Raw genomic sequence first — 17,727 nt, 5'->3', positions numbered from 1 at the left:
ACTGAACTTCATGAAATGTTCCAGATATTGTTACACATAGAGCGGGAGTCTTAACTCTCTGTGATATACCTATGTATATGCAGCCCAGAACTACATCATCCTCTATTACCGTCCTATCACACAGCTGCCACATCACATGACACCCAAAGTCATGTCTAATTTGTTATCCACTGTCACCTCTAGGTCTGTTCCAAATCAGCACCCCAGATTGTTCACTCTCATGGAGTAAACATGGTTCAGATTACTTTCCTCCTGATACATGTATTTGGTTTTTTTCAAGATGAATCTTGATCTATTTTATGACTACGTTTCTGTGTTTCTTTAGGCCCTCTATAGTTGTTCTCACTGATGTTTGTGATTCTTCCCAACTAGGTATAATCTGCAAACTGCATTAGTGAGGATATAAATAAGATGGGTTCTAATAGTGATCACTGTGCTACCCCTATTCTCAGCCCTAAACACTGCCGTTTATCTGCACTGTTTGTCAAGTGTTTTAGTGGGTGTCTGCCTTATATGACTGAGTTAGCAACCAAACCAATTTGAGTCAATTTTCCAATTATGATTTTTTTAGAAACTCTATGATGCTTTACGGGATCTGATCCAGTGCCTAATGAAGTTAATCAGAATCTTTTTCTTTATTTAGATGGGCATTAAATCAGGCTCTTACAGAAAAAGAGGAATCTTACAGGCTCTGACTGGTCACAGTTGAACTATGCCTCTTGATATGAAGCTCCCAAGTAATCAACAGGAAGAACTCCAACATAGTATTTAGGGCAATATCTGTGTGATAAGGGCTGCTGGCTGGATTGGGAATGAGAAAAGTAGAACAATAATACATTTTAAAAATACAGACGCCTGGACTCAAGTTGCTGGAAAGTTTGAACTGCTCTTTTCAATGTTTTTCTTTTAATAGAACAATTTATTTCCCATAAGAAATCTTTTCAACCCCCCCGCCCCCCAAAGACTACAAAATGACTTTAGGAATCATCAAGAACTTTGCACAGTTCACATCTGAGAAAGTGTTGTGCCCAGTGACTAATATTTCATACCCCAAGGGGAAAATAAATTAAGAGATTTTTTGCTCATTTACAAAAACTATCTTTTTTTTTTTCTTTTCTATTCCATACCTTGGCTTGCAACCAGCATTTCAATGACTTTCAACATGCTACGTGCTATGTGTTTTAATTACATTGTGAAGTATGCTGCATCCCAGAAAAGACAAATATTTTAAATGAAATAATTAATGTGTGAAGGTACCCATACTAATAAATGTATTTTTCATAGCAGCAATTAATTATTCTCAAGATAACCATCTTTTCCCCTGTAAATTAAGACATTTCTCCCCTAATTAGTTGGAATTGCCTGTAGGAGATTATCACTTCTGAGCTAAGGAACTTCCTTCATCTTGTAATTCCAGTCACCAGAGAGGAGAGTTTAAAATAATAAGAAAAACAACTGCTTCCTCTGTACATGCACTCACTGAGCTACAAATCACACAATCTTTTTTTTAATTACATGGTTTTCCACATCTTTGGACACTTCTGCATCAGCAGGACTAAGTCACCTGCATCCTCCAAGGAAAAATAGAAAGCAAGTGCTTAGGACAAAAATTAAGCATCATATTACTTGAAAGGGCTGATTCTATTTAGGAAATGAATGGCAATATTGTTAAGGTAGATTTGTTTTCCTGGGTGTTACTATACTTTCTGTATCTACTTTACAGGGGTGCTGTTGAACTTCATTAATTAATGTTTGTAAAGTATGTTAAAATCCATTTATGAAAGCCAGGTACATATGGAAACACAATACAATTGAGTAAAATTTTCTAGGTAAAATTTTATACCACCTATTATCACTCAAATTTAGCTAATGGAGATGTAATTTTGAAAATCAGACTGAAAAGTGAATTTTCAGGAATGTAAACTGAAAACTTAAAAGTATCACAGGAGCTTTTTATCCCCTTAAAAATTCTCTGCAGTTTTCCATTCATTATACAGAATGTTCACAACAATATTCAGATTCTTTCATGTTGAGAACCAATCCTGTTGTCTGGCAACAGTGATGACATAGGAATTTCCACTAGAGGCCACTACAACCTCAACCTCCTAGCTATTCCTGTTCCCAAATAGGTCATTGTCCCCTTTACCCAGGCAACTACTTTCAACCTAACTGAGAACTTAAATTGTTAGTAAGGAGAGAGATGCAGTCTGTGGCAGTTCAATAATGCGGCCAGACATGCATGCCATCCATTAGCACAGACACACATATTTACTAATAGGAGAGGATGATGAAGAGGAAATATAATTGATAGGACACAATTTTCAAACTAAACCAGATAGGTTATACCTGTGCCGTAAACAGACATCTGTTATATGTGGCCATTGTGGTTAGCTGGAGTACTCAATAGCTTTCATGTATATGCCGGCATCTAGCCTACACTATTATCTAGAGGACCAGTTGGTTTATGAGGTCCAGATAACAGTGACATGGGAGAGTTCACCAAGTTTGCTATGTTTGGCAAAAGCACGGCTGTCCGATAAATACATTTATAACAGCTAGAGTTCCTTGTTCCTTGTTATTTACCGGTTTTTTTTGTGTGTGGAATATTTGTTTACATTCAAGTTTCACTGCCAGTGAGCAAGGGGAAAATATAATGTTTTGTGTTTATTTACAAACCAGTTCCTTTCAATATCCCTGCTAACGATCTCAGTCCCTACCTGGAAGTGGCCAGAGGCAAATTAGATTGGAACCAAGCCCATCCTCACATAGACTCCAAATCTTATGTAAAGCAATTTTAGAACCAAAGACACTTTAGAAGCCCATGCCAAATTAAAAGAAAGATGCTAGCGCATAACTCTTTTTCCCCCCCAAAATATGTAAACTCTATAACTTGTCACATTGTGTTTGTGCAAAATCTGTAGATAATGGCAATGTACTTCAGAAACTGAAAATTGCTGCTTAAGAGCCAGAAATAATATATTAAAGAACAATAATAATAAACACAGGTTGGCACCATAATTTAATTTCTTTTGATGGATGACAAGTTTTTTTGTTTGATGCCATAGAACCATAAATAAATAAATAAAAAGGAAGAGAAAATTTAAATTAGACTCAGACTTGCCTCCATTCTTCCAATTTCTCTTGCTAACCCTGACACATTCCAAATAAACCAACATAGTTCTGAAATAATAGCTTCCAATGGGGTGCTATATGACTTTAGGGATCTCAAACTCAAATCACTACGAGGGCCACGTGAGAACTAGTACATTGGCCTGAGGACCACATCACTGAAACCTTTTCATACAATGATACAAAAGGAAAGTCAAAAATTTTAAAAATGAAAAATAATATAGTATGCTATTGAAAGTCAATGTATTAACTTTTTAAAAACTGTAATGCGAAAAGTCAGTGCTAATTTTGACAATCATTTCATTTTTGGCCACTTAGCTGGCAGTGTTTTGCATCAACCAGAGCATCAATATTAGGTTTGATATCCTGAGACCAAACCAATCTCAGTGTTGCTTGGAAATGTTCATCAGTGAGCCTTGACCTTAATACAGATTTATTAATCTTCATGGAAGAGAAAAACTGTTCACATATATATGTACTTCCAAACATTGCCATTACCCTTGCGGAAGCAGAGAATAACATGGGAAATCTTTCTTGTGAAAGAAACCTGTAGAATTCTGGAATTCCAACATCTGTATACTTCTGCTTCAAAATGGTATCACAATGAAGCTCCACTAACTCCATCTGCATTTCCTCTGCAACATTGTCAATTTCCACAGCAAATGGTGTGGAAAAAAGTTGAAAATGTGGTTCAAGTGCCTTGAAATCTTTAAACCGCACATCAAACTGTTTGTGTAAGTTAGAAAGAATAGCTGCATATTCTTTCAAGGATTTAGGTTCAACTTTTCCCAAGGAATTCAGAGTCGAGAAATGGACCAATTTGCCAGCAGTCAGCTGTTTCCCCCACAAAGTAAGCTTGACTTAAGACTGTCATACATCTGTATTATCACCTGTTTTCTACCCTGAAGTTTCAAGTTCAGTGCATTCAGGTGATCAGTTACATCTGTTAGAAAAGCAAGGTTGCAGATAAAAGTGGAATCAGCAAGCTGTGGAACCTCCTTGTTTTTTCATTTTCATGAAGGAATCAATCTCCTCTCTAAGTGCAAAAAATACTTCAAAACATTTCCACGACTCAGCCATCTAACTTCAGTGTGATACAGAAGTTCCACATATTCGCTGTCCATACATTGACTTCAGTGGAGCCAAGATTTCACTCTAAATAATTAGGGACAAATCTGGAAAACTCCTATTGAGATGGATCCTTTGAGGAGCTGAGCATGCCCAACTGGAATTTAGGATGGTCTGCTGGTACTTGGTATATTGCAGGATGTTGCACAAGTGAAGTTTTTCCTGAGTAAAAATACTGAATCTCAGGATTTGATATATGGTCAGTATTTTTAAAAAAACATAATAAAACAACAACTGGAAGAACTTTATAGCCTATAGAATTTCTATTTAAATATGTACAATAGAGTACCTGAATTTAAATGTATCTTATTTAAGACGCTGAAGTTAAGCCAATGCATAAATTAAGTTCAATTAATAAAAATCTTAGTATGTTTGCAGACAATTCACAAACAGGAAGAAGGCTATAATGATGGAATAGTTCACCTAACTCTGCTGTCAAACAAGTGCTTTCTCCTGTTATGAGAGCATAAATGTCCCCCGTCTGCCCCCGGCCCTGCCCCCACTCCACCCCTTCCATGAGGCCCCACCCCTGTCCTGCCTCTTCCCACCCTTTCCCGGCCCCCATTCCAACCCCTTCTCCAAAGTCCCCACCCCAACTCCACCCCCTCCCTGCACCTATTCCAACCCCTTCCCCAAATCCCCACCCTGGCCCCGCCTCTTCTCCGCCTCCTCCCCTGAACGCGCCGCATCCCTGCTTCTCCCCCCTCCCTCCTGGAAAGTCTTAATCGCCACCAAACAGCTGTTTGGCGTTGGGAAGCGCTGGGAGGTAGGTGGAGGAGCGGGGATGCGGCACGCTCGGGGTGGGGGAGAGGAGGGGACGGGAGGGTGAGGGGAGCTTGGCTGCTGGTGGGTGCAGAACATCCATTAATTTTCCCCGTGGCTGCTCCAGCCCCAGAGCACCCATGGAGTCGGTGCGTATGGCGGACTGCAGGAAATAACTCCGCGGGCTGTGCGTGTTTGAGACCCCTGCTCTACATGATGGTTCTGCCGAATTACTATGGGGTGGGGGAACAGTTAATTAAGTAGCATCCCCCTGCACAATTGTCCCTGCAATTACTGAATTTTCAGGTTTTCAATGACTGGGAATGACTATGTATAAGAAAAATGCATCAGGGCTGCAAATCTGACTTTCCAAGACAGAATGATTTCAAATAGGTACAGGTATCAGTTATTAGAGATCTGTGGGCCTCTTTCATTGCTGTCCTATCGTAGGACTCCTGTAGCCCTTTTCTGCTATGATAGCGCAAAGAGGTTCTAGAGCCAATGTTAGGATATCTCAGCTGGCACAGAGCAGTTGTAGTTGGTTCTTTTTCATTCCTTCTCAACTCTCCCCATCATAGTGTGCCAGGAGACATCTCAGGAGGCTGCCGTTATTTACCAATGTAAATTAGAGCAGCCCTGAGGTTGCATTTATATTAGGTGCCAAACCAATCTCCAGCTCCCCACGGAGCAAGGTCAACCTTTGCCCTCTTGTATGATCTATCAAAGGATCAAGCAATAAACTACATTTGTTGTTAAAATGTATTGTTTAAAGCAAATGACAAAAAACAACTTGTACTCATATCTTCCTGGTTCCCTGGCAAGTTTCAAACAATGGCTTCTTGTAGCTCCATCTTAATACAAGGCTGGAGTCAGATGTCACACTGATTCTGCTGGAGTTCTATGGTGGGCTCCAAATCTTATAAAAAGTAAGGCCAGGCTCCCACCTGTTTAAATACATCCCTATAGCTTCCAACAACCTACCTTGAAGAGTTTCTGTAGCCTTCCATCTGCTATGTGAGAAACATTAGACGGCTGCTAACGGAACAGCATTTTAGCAAAGAGCAACAAGGAGAATGGAAACACTGACTACCAGTATATTAGCCTCTGAAAATAGGCCACAGTATTTCTCCCTCTAACAGGCTTTATTGGATTTTTGATACCCTCTGAATAGGACCCCCAAAATCCTGCTGCATCCCATCCTAGTTGTGTCTAGGAAGTGCTCTCCCCCTTTCTCCTCCTCCCACCCTAAACCAAACAGAAGTCTTGTGTTTCAGGCATAGGCACCGACTCTATGAGCACTCAGCTGTTTGGCGGCGCTGCTGATCCGCTGTTTGGCAGCATAATCCAGGGCACCGCCAGTTTATCGGAGATGCCACCAAACACTGGATCAGCGGTGCAGCCAAACAGTTGTTTGGCAGCTCAAGGAAGGGCGTGGGGAAGGGTGGAGAGCAGTGAGCAGCCGACAGGTGGGAGACTCAGGAAGAGGGCAGAGTAGGGGCTGGAAGAGGCAGAGCGAGGGCAGGGCCTTGAGGGAAGGGAAGGAGTTGGGGAAGGGCCTCGGGTGGAGCAGGGGTTGAGCACCTCCAGGGAAAACTATGGTTTCAGGGATAAATTCCCAACAGGGATCAGAGGCAGCTCAGAGAAACACTCCCAGCTGGCAGGTGATTAGGTGCAGTTGTGCCTATTTGGGCTCAACACCTTAAAATAAGGTTGTTTTATGCCAGAGAAGGGGAATCATACAGGCAGACAATTAATTGGGTTGTGCTGACCAGAAGCTAAGGCAGGAAAGCATGGGAATTATTTTGCATAGATAGAACTTTTGTTCTGTGTGTTTGAGTTTACTGCTTGTAATAGATGGAATCCAGCCAGAGACTTTTGCCAAAGTGGTGTCCGTTTAGATTAACCCTTTAAACCCCTAATCAGAGAGGCTGATTTTATGTTCAAACTGAAGCTTGGAGGGAATTTTCTTCTCTTCTTGCTCCATCCTGGGCTTTGCAATGTTCCCCCAGAGAGGCCCCCAACCATTTAGAATGTACTGTCATCATCACATCTCTTGTCCACTGTTATCTCTGTTTGCAAGTCCCAGATACAGTAAATCACGGGCGAGTACATAAGAACTAAGCAATGTAGTAATAATTTCAAGGTTATATCTGCTTTCAGGCCAACAGAGAAATCATTTCACGGTCTTTTTAAAAATTTCTTATGTTTTTAGAATAGATTAGAGAGCACATGAAAGACAAAATATATAGTTAACAGCATAATACTGTTCTATTACAAATCACACCACTCCTTGGGTTTGTTCTGTGTTACAGAATAAGTACATTGCTTCCCACAACTATCACACAGAAACTCCTATCGCCATGTGTACAACTTCAATTTGAGCGGAAATAAATCAAAATGAACAACATGAGCAAGCGTCCCAGACACAAAGTTAATAGTACCAAAAAGAGAGAGAATGAATAAAACAAACCTACACAGATAAACAGACATGTTTTACAAGGAAGCAGGGTCAGGTTTAGGGGCAGGCAACTGCCTGGGATGCTAGACTTGGGGGGCGCCAGGCTTGCAAATTTACAAATCCTAGCGTGCAAATGTATCGTCTTATATGACAGGGATAAATCATGCATGCAAATCGTGCATCAACGTTATGAAATGGGCTACCACTGCAATAAAAATAAGGTATTCAAAAGTTTAACAAATGAGGGGGAGGCACCAAAGATGCTACTCAGCTGGGGTCCCATTCGGTCTAGGGCCGGCCCTGCCAGGAAGGTAGTTTGAAATGATAATATGAGAGAAGTTTAATCACCGCTCAAGATCGGCCAGTACTAATAAATGGGGTAAAAGTTATACACTATTTTAGTTAAGTTTATACTATTAATTTTTTTAAACCATAAACTCTTTGGAGCAATAACCATCATTTACAGTATATTTGGACAACTAGCACATTGGGGCGCCTAGCCTAATGGTTGTGTCTTGAAGGCACTACTGCAATCTAAATGTTAAATAATAATAACAATACTTTGCAACTTGAGAGTTTTGTGCTTCTAGTCCACACGTAGCTCAGCAAAGAGCTGCTACATTTGTTTATCTACTAATTCCAATTTCCAATTCCATATGGACAGAATTCCATGAAACTTGTGATTGACCTTTAAGTGAGTTTCCAGTAATTTTAACTCCTCTGACAGAGGCAGATCTACTTCTTATATTTTAAAAACAGATAAAGAATTTTTGATTTCACTTTCACCCAGTGACTTGATTAAACTCTTGGGTTCCTTTTTTAGTAATGCAACCATTTCTTTGTAAATGTGCCCTTGTTAATGTATTACACTATTTTAAAATATCACTTTGTTAGTTTTTTTTACATCCTTCCTACTGCAATGTTGGTGCAAAGGGCAGAAACCAGTCTTCCGCCTCTCTCCATCATAACTGCTGCTGCTTCCATCTGCTCCATCATATTGGGATTAACTGTTCTGCTGTCCCTCCTAGGAGTGTTTAAGGTTTCTCTTGGGTAACTCTATTGGTGTCCACTTGACAGCGTCATGTGGGACTCTGTGTTGGCACCCAAAGTACCTGCACCAAATGTGTCCAGAGCTTATTTCTGATGCTGCTGGAAACGAGCTGCTGGTAGGTGATTTCTCGGATCTCTTTGTTGGTGATAAAGTTTTTCCAATCAATGCCCAGAATTCTTCATAGGCACTTATTTTCAAAGGCATCTAGTTTTGTGTCTAACATTTTAGTAGATCTCCAGCTCTCACAGCTGTATGTTAGCATAAAGATTATCTTTGCACTGGAAATTCTCAGTTTTGTTCTGGTGCTGTATATCTTCGACTTCCATACATGTTCAGTTTAGTAAATGCATTCACCTTTCCTATCCCCGATGTCACTTCCTTCTTGAGGTCTCTGTTGGCTAATATGATGCTCCCCAGGTAGTTGAACCATTCTACTTTCTTGATATTTTTGCCTTCTAATGTGATTTTACTGCTTGACATCTAGTTTTCAAGGCTGTTTGTTTTAGCATACCTAATTTTGAGCCCTGCTTGACCTGCTATTTTTGTCAATTTGTCTGTCTTTGTAACTATGCTCAGTAGCATAATATCATCAACAAAGTCTAGCACCATGTCTATGCTACAGTGCAGCGCTGCACACCGCAGCTATGCTGCAGTGGCACTGTAGTGTAGACGCTTCCTACATTAATGAAAGAGGGTTTTCTGTTGATGTAGTAAATCCACGTCTCTGAGAAGTGGTAGCTAGTTTAATGGAAGAATTCTTCCATTGATCTAGCTGCATCTACAACAGGGGTTAGGTCAACCCAACTATGTCACACACAGTGTGGAATTTTTCACACCCACGGGAGACGTAACTAGGTTGAATTAATTTTTAGGTACACCAGGCCACCTTTTAGGCATTTGCCGTCTACCCATACTATATCAATGTTTGTGTTGCTAGTACACTTCTTCAATAGCCAGTCTATGGCAATGCCAAACAGTGGAAATAAAATGCAGCCTTGTTTCACAGCAGTGTCCAAACTAAACTACTCTTTTGTCTGGTTGTTCACCCTTATAGATCACGTTATATCTCTGTATGTGGCCTTGATGATGTTGACAACTTTACCTGGGATGCCGTAGGACTGAAAATTTGTCTGTGCAGGCTGACAAATGCCTTTTGAAAATTAATGTAAGTGATGATTAGGGGAGCTTACCATTCTAGACATTCTTCTGTGATGGTCCTTAGAGTGAAAAACTGATGTATACAGGATCTCTTGAACCTGAAGTAAGCATGTTCTCCTCTAAGCTTCACATCTACTGCCTCTTTCATCCTCCATAGTATATCACACTGCAGAAGGCTTTCCCTACAACAGAGAATAATGTAACTCCTCTCCAACTGTTACAGTCAGTAACAAAGGCGCCGACTCCATGAGGTGCTCTGGGGCTGGAGCACCCACAGGAAAAAAATAGTGGGTGCTCAGCACCCACCGGCAGCCCCACAGATCAGCTCCTCCCTCTCCCCCCTCCCCCCCAGTGCCTCCCGCCTGTTCAGCAGTGTTCAGGAGACACTGGAGGGGAGGGGACGGGAAGAGGTGGGGGAGGGGCAGAAAAAGGTGGGGCAGGGGCAGGAAGAGGTGGGGCGGGAGTGGGATCTTGGGAAGGGGTGGAGTGGGGGCAGGGCCTGCAGTGGAGCAGGGGTCAAGTATCCCCTGGAAACTGAGAAAGTCAGCACCTATGGTCAGCAACATCACCCATTTGGGGTATACTGACAATGGTTCCATATTTTCACTGGTCAGGCGGGGTCTCTTTTTCCCAAACTTCATTGAACACTTGTTAGTGTTATTCTAGCCATACCCATTTTCTTCAGCAAAGCAACAATTTTGGCAGATATTTTATTTTCCTCAATTAGCTTAACTAAGATGCATCATTTGTTTCTCATAAGGACATTTTTTAATACAATTTGACATTTTGCTTGACTTTGGTGCAAGAAGCTCAAGAAATTCACATGATGTGTGAAGGTCAGACCAGTTAGGAAACAAGACTCCTTTAATCCATTAGGCCAAATGGTTATTCCCAAGTAAAAGGAAATAGGATTGGGATAATTTCAAGACCATATGAGAACTGTTCACAACTGATTGCTAGGGCAGGGTTGCTTGGGCTCAAATTCAGGTCTTAGAGTTTGGCACAAAATAGAATATGGATTTTTTATTTATGGATTCAAAGTAGAGCTATAATTTTACTGTTTCTCCTTGATTTACTCCATCTGAAAGTGAACTGTTGTAAATTATAAAAATAATTTCTCTTGCAATAATTTTACAAGTTCAAAATGTTGCCAGTGTCATAAACAGTTACATTTGTAAGCTTCTAAAAGAAACCTGAGAAACAGAAAAGTAATGCAGTTCTAAGACCAATTTTATTCTGAGAGATCTAAACACAGGGCCAAATTCTTTCCTGACTTACATCCTCTGCAAATTTGGCCCATTGTTTCTAAATGGTTAGCCTTTCCCTAATCAGGAGTCTATCAATCAACGATGAGGATGGCAAAGACTGCTCTCCATTAACTAAGATCCCAATCCTACAAAGATTTATGCACATACAGAATTTTGGGACCACTCATGTGTTTATAGTTAAGGTCATGCGTCATTGTTTGCAGGATGATGGCCTCTCTCTGCTTTTTGTTTCTGAACACTGGTTGGAAAGCACACTCCAGCCAGGTCTACAGTACAAACTTTTGTTGGCAAAACCATGCCAGTCAGGGATGCAAAAACAAAAAACAAAAAAACACCCACACCAGCGGACATATCTATGCCAGCAAAACCTCAATATAGAAGCAGCTATGTCGACAACACAGTGCTTCTATCAGCATAGCTAATGTCATTCAGGGAAATGGTGTTACTATACTGACAGAAAAACTCCTACTGTTAATACACTTGTGGTATAGCTGTATCGGCAGAGCATTTGTAGTGTTGACAAAGCCTTGCTAAAAAAAAAATCTTTCTTCCACAATGTGTCTTTTAAAAGTACAGATCACATCCTCCAAAGATCTTTCTGATCAGGTAGTCAAATATTTAAGCACTCGTGTCCTGGATTTGGTTTCCCTTGAGGGCTGGAGCGGGGGTCCAGTTCCAGAGCACAGTGCCCTGATGATGCCAAGTCTGGCCCCCTCGATATAGCCTGGGCTCACTTGTTTCCCAGTTCCTTGCTGGTCAAGATCCACGAAGGGCAAGAGGCGAGGGCATGTCTTTGTGCTCCACAATAAAAGGGTAAAGCACTGGCAGACCAGGTCAACCTGCATCAGTTCATAGTTGGACCCTGGGGTTTTCAGCATGGAGTGTTGGTGAGGCAGCAGCATGATTCCCTTCCGCTCTTCCTTTCTCTCACACAGTCAGTTGTTGATATGGAGAGAGAGGTCAATAAAAGTATCTGAGCTGGTCATGGTCTCAATGGTCTTTACCTCTTCACTAAGTCTACACCAAAATTGGTGCAGTTGGGCCACCTTGTTCCATGAAACGTCATCCGCGAGTCACCAGAACTGGGTAGTGTACAAGGCAGCTGGCCCTCACCCTTGCTGGAGCCTCTGTAGTGAGGCTTCCACTGAAAAGGAGTCATCAACATTTGTAGAAAACATTCACAGGAAAGCATTCCAGTCCATTAACACCAGGCTGTCCTGCTCCAGCAATGGAGAGGCCCAATCCAGCGCTTTTCCATCTAGTAAACTAATCACTACTCCCACCCTGACCTCGTTGGTGGGATACATTCGAGAGTGGAGCAGGAAAAGGTGATGACATGGGTTCAGGAGCCCCCTGAACTACATTTGGGTAGCTGTACAGCGGCAGTACTCCAACCCAAGCCTGGAGCATGAACTTCGCTTCCTGGAACCATGCTAGCTGCTTGCAGAGTGTCTGACTTTCTGCTAGGAGTTGCACCATTTGGGACCACAGCACATGGTTCGCTGTTTAGAGTTAAGTGACTCACTCCTGAAGATCTGATACCCCATGAGGTACTGTGGATGGTGGTAGATCCACCCCTTCCAGATCCCTGGAAAGGGGCTTCTGCAGAGGGAGTCAAAAGTAGATCTGGGCTGCAGGGCCACTCTGGCCACTTCCGGGAGTGACGTGGGGCCAGAGCAGGAACGGAGCCTGCCTTAGTGGCAGCCCCGCTGCACTGCCAGAGATTGCGATCAACTGGGAGATCCTCTAGGATTGACCAGTCATTCGCAATCGACCGGTTGGTGACCACTGGACTAGAGCATAGGCAGTCTTGCTTAGTGGTCACAGCTGGGCTCCTATCCACAGGATACCAAGTATGTCCACAAGGTGATAGTCAACAAGCAGGGATCAGAGTAATCATTGAAGCTGGAATCAATAAGCAAGAGTCAGGTTCAGAGTTAAGCTGGGGTTGGAGACAGGCAATCAGAAAGCAAACTGATGTCTGGAGTCATAGCAGGCCTGAAGTCTGGGTGGTTGCACAGACAACTTCCTGGGATACCCTCCAGGGTTAAATAGGGAGCATGGGCCAATCAGAAGGCTTCAGGGTGCTGTCATTCTGGACCCTTTGAGTGGTACTTCCTGCAGCTCCTAATCTCCACAGTGTTCCTTGAAGGTAGCTCTGCATGGCCTCGTGGTGGCAATGTGGGAATGTCAGCTGTTGCAGGCATGGGTTCTAGTCCCACAGACCCTTATATTAATCTTATGATTTTTAAGCCAATGGTATGATTTTGGAGGGGCCTAACTCATGATTTTTGAATGGTTGGAGTTGGCAATACTGAACAGTTATTTAAAAAACACTTATGTGATCATGGAAAAGCAGTCACCGAAAGTGTTACACTCTTGTAACACAGAACAAGGAACTTCTTTACAATAAAGAAAATACTTCGACCCTATCTTTGCTTCAGAGCAGAGCTTCTGCCTAGAACCTTACCCAGTTCTTCCTTTCCCCTGCCAGCTTTCTGCTGTAGCTTTAAAGAGTACACATCCCAAAATCATGTGCCCTTTGCCGATGCCCCTTTGATATCTAAAGTTGCTATAAACCTTGTCATAGCTGACATTTTAAAAATAGAGATTTGAAAAACATCCTGTTTCTTTTTCCTCCTTTCTCCCCCACACACAGTTCTTGAAACCAAATCGCGTGTAAATGATATTTCTCTAGAGGCAGGCTTACTGCTGTATAATGAAGCATTCATGGAGGATGCTATTGCTAGCATTCTTGCATCAAAAAGAACAAGACTAATAACCTGTAACTGAGAAAACAATGCAGTGATTTATCACCTGTTTATGTTCACATCAACAGCTTTCAGCTGGTGGGAGGGGGAGAAATGCTGGTGTGTTGGTGAGACTACAAAACACAGATTGAAACACTCCTGCCCTGGGCGTTTCATATACTAATAGGAGCTGGGTTTGTTTCAGGGAGAAAATGTTAGGAAAGGCCAAGTCACTGTACACAGGCCAACCTATTAATCTAGGCAAAGAATTTTTAACAGTTCCAAGAAACCATGTAAATAGGGGCAGCTGTACAATAAAACTGACTGCTTACTAAGGGGGGGGGGAATTCTAGCCACAGAGTAGAAACCAAATTCTGTGATTCTTTTCGTAATACAGTCCTACTTTTACACCAAAAATTTCTACAGCACTTTTTCTCTGGGGTTCTGTGCTGAGCTAAGGATGCTTTGTCATTGGGATATGGGTTTTGCTGGGGGTTAGTAGCTTGAATTTGAAGTAGCCTTTCAGAAAAAAAACCCTCTGTATTTCACAATAAGGAACAAAATACTTTGGATCATTAGGTTTCTTTTCCATTTGTTAGAGTGGAAGAGAAAGAAAGTCAATTTAAGGAGACTACGTACAGAAACACTGAACCATTATTGCTCTGGAAGGCCACCTGGAACTGTAATCTTAGGCTCCATCTCTTCAATTTATTTCTCCTACTACATTTTCTTCCATATTTATTGAATGTCATTTGAATATAAGGTGTATTTATCAACCTCCCTCGTACAAATCCCAGAGCAGGGAGACAAAAGATCCGGCAGACTTGGTGCATAGATACTAGAGTGAACAGTGTGTTAGAAAGAAAGATTCCAGTCTAGCAGTGTCTGCCATTCTGCAGTGTTGCCTGGCCTACTCCTCCCCCTATAGTAGAATGACAAAGTCAGAAGTTGTGCTGCAACTAACCCCTCCATCTGTGCCTCCTAAAACACCCTCTTTGAGCAGGGTGCTGGCACCATGCACACATTCATATTGCAAGGAGAAGAATTAACCTCTGCCCAGCTGCTTGACAGAGCCCAGGGGATTGTGCTACATAGAGTGATTTCTCCCTGGCTCTGTCCCCATTGTACTATTTTTCATTTAATATTAAGCTCCTATATGTGTGTTAAATTTATAACATTAATATACAATGGCTTAAATATCAGAGTTGGATTTTTCCCCTTTTTTATTCATTATGTATTTTTGCATGAATATTAACTCAGCCCATTTTCTATTTGTTCTTCCCCATTCCTCTTTGTCTACCGGATTTGCTGTATTTCATAGAATCAACACAGAAATTCGGCCATGGAAAACCAGAAAAAAAAGTTTCTTGTAGATCTTTACTGCTTTCTGTCTTGGGAAAATATCTCGTTTTGCCTCATGGTTGCTGACTGCATCATAAGGAGCCAGAGGGCATCTGCTAAACTCACTGGATGTGACTACGCCCTTCATGTGAAGGAACGTATCAGTCTCATATGCCTTAATTTGTCTAGTGAAGTCTATGAGAATTTTACCATTAACTTAATTGAGAGAAAGGGATGGGGGGTTATAAAATATCCTGTTAGTTTGGGGCACAATCCAGAGCAGTGAGAGGTTGTGTCACCCCCTCCTTTGTAACCTTGTGTGCCTTAAATGCTCTGCTGCTGTGGTTCACTGTCCAGACAACAATAGCCACCAGACAAACATGCAACTCCATGAGAATCTGTGTGCTGTGCAGCCCTGGTTCAGCACTCTGACCCCAACAGCCTGTCCACAACACAACAGCCCCACCCGGGTCTCCAATAGTCTTGGTTACTACTTGCCAGGTCACCCCAACACACCCCCAGTCCTGAATTTCCCCAAAAACATCTGCTCTGAAATGCCCAGTCCTCTCCTGGAACATTTAGAGGCGTAATGATGTCTGTTTCTCCTTTAAAGAGACAAAAGCACAGCAATTTGGTACTTTAACTGGAGTTAATAATCACTTCATGTCAAATACAGCATTGGGTTGAGGTAGAATAAAAGAAAAACAAGTTTATTTAATCAAAAAGACAGTGGTTTTAAGTGAGTTCAAGTGCAAGGGGTAAAGACAGAATGGTTACAAGCAAATACAAATAAAATACACTTCCCAGTGGCTCAGACTTAACTCAATAAACTACAGCCTTTGTTCAAGGTAGTTTTCTTACCAGTCTTTTTCTTTCCAGCCATGGCTGACTTTGTCTCAGTCAGGACCTTCCCCAGAAGGACAAGGTGCCAATTTTCCTTGTCTTCCTAGGTGAAAGATCTTTGCATAAGCAGACTTCTCAGTTATATTCAGTTTCCAGAAACTTCAACCGCCTTGATTGAAGGACCCATTTTTCTCAGCTTCTGAGAGCTCTGGCCCCTTGTGTCTGTCCAGTGATAGATACCAAGATGGCTTCTTCTCACGCCTATATCTTCTCAAACTCACTGTTTTGTCCCCCCGACTCACAATTACCTCATGCTGTTCTTCTCTACCTGTGGACCCCACCCCCTGCTTATTCATATGTAAATGAGGCTTCCATTGTGTTTGGTCACACCTGACTTAATTTTCTTGGACACAGGTAGGTAGCTGCCTTCCCTCCTGTGTGAGAGAAAACCTGTTTCTCCCTTTGTTTAGTTACACACTTTAAAGCATAATATCAGTGAATATTTATAATTCCTCATATAATGTTAATACATACATTTTACAATAATATTAATCACCATTGTATCATTAGCTTTCAATAAAGTTCTTACTTGATGCACTTTTATAATACAGTAATTTGTATACATTTGCTTGATTTAATTACTTATCATTTGAGGTTCAGACCCCCTGTAGTCCAAAGACAGTTTCCCCCACTCACTGGATTGATGGCTTTGTTTATTTTTTATGTAAATGTGCCTTCATTGTCTCTGCCTGAGGACCAGGCTTGTGAGACAACCAAATACACATTCCCTTGTCTAGGGCAGTCTGGGCTTATGCGTTGCTTGTCAAACACATTTTGAGAACATAATTCTAGCACATTCCGTAACTCTTTGTACACACCCTGTACATACCTCACACAAGAATATTAGTGATCAGTGAGTTGTCTGACGATACGTTACATGCCATCGTTTGGGTATATATCATGACAACAGTGTGTTAGGTGTAGTGAATATGTGAGGCCCCATAAGAGTTGTTGACCCAGATTAGTGAACCACAAATGGGCCTCTGTGTCAGAAGTATGTCTAGACGATGAGCTGGGGTGTGATTCCCAGCTCGTGTAGAGATATTCACATTAGCTCTCATCAAGCTAGCATGCTAAAAACAGTAGTGTAGCCAGGGTGGCACAGGCAGCAGCAACACAGACTAGTATGTACCCAGGGGGATCAGGCGGGTTTGTACTCCACACTGCTAGCTCTGTGTCACCACTGCCACTGTCCATGCTACCCCTGCTATACTACTGTTTATAACATGCTAGCTCAGATGGTAGCTACAATAAGCATCTCTATGCAAACTGGGAATCACACCTCTAGCTCTTACTCTAGACATAGCCGTAGTCATATAAACTTAGGAACCCAGACTATATTCGCACACACTTTCTTGTCTTTCAAGCAAAAAATAATAATGTGTAGATTTGCCAGTGTGTTCATCCCAGTGTAAACCAGTTTATTCACATCTGTGTCCAAAAAGAAAATTTTATTCAAAACAAAAATAGGGATATTCAGTATGATCATGAACAAGTGATCAAATTCCAAATTGCTTGGAGATAATTCTCCAAAGTCTAGACCAAATTGACTGCCCCCTGGTCTGCACACTCATCTCTTATTGGAACCAACAGAAGTGGAGCATACGTATCTGAAGACATCTGAGCTGGAGAGAGGAGAAGCACTTAGGAATCATGTATCAACCATATGGCCTAGTGGAAAGCCCACTGGACTGATACTATTCCTAGTTCTGCCACTGGCCTACCTGGTGACCTTGAACAAGTCACTTTCACCTCTCTGTGCCTCAGTTTCTGATCTGT

Source organism: Chrysemys picta, chromosome 1 (genome assembly GCF_011386835.1).
Source record: "Chrysemys picta bellii isolate R12L10 chromosome 1, ASM1138683v2, whole genome shotgun sequence".
Taxonomy (NCBI): domain Eukaryota; kingdom Metazoa; phylum Chordata; order Testudines; family Emydidae; genus Chrysemys; species Chrysemys picta.
This window is presented reverse-complemented; position numbering follows the sequence as displayed.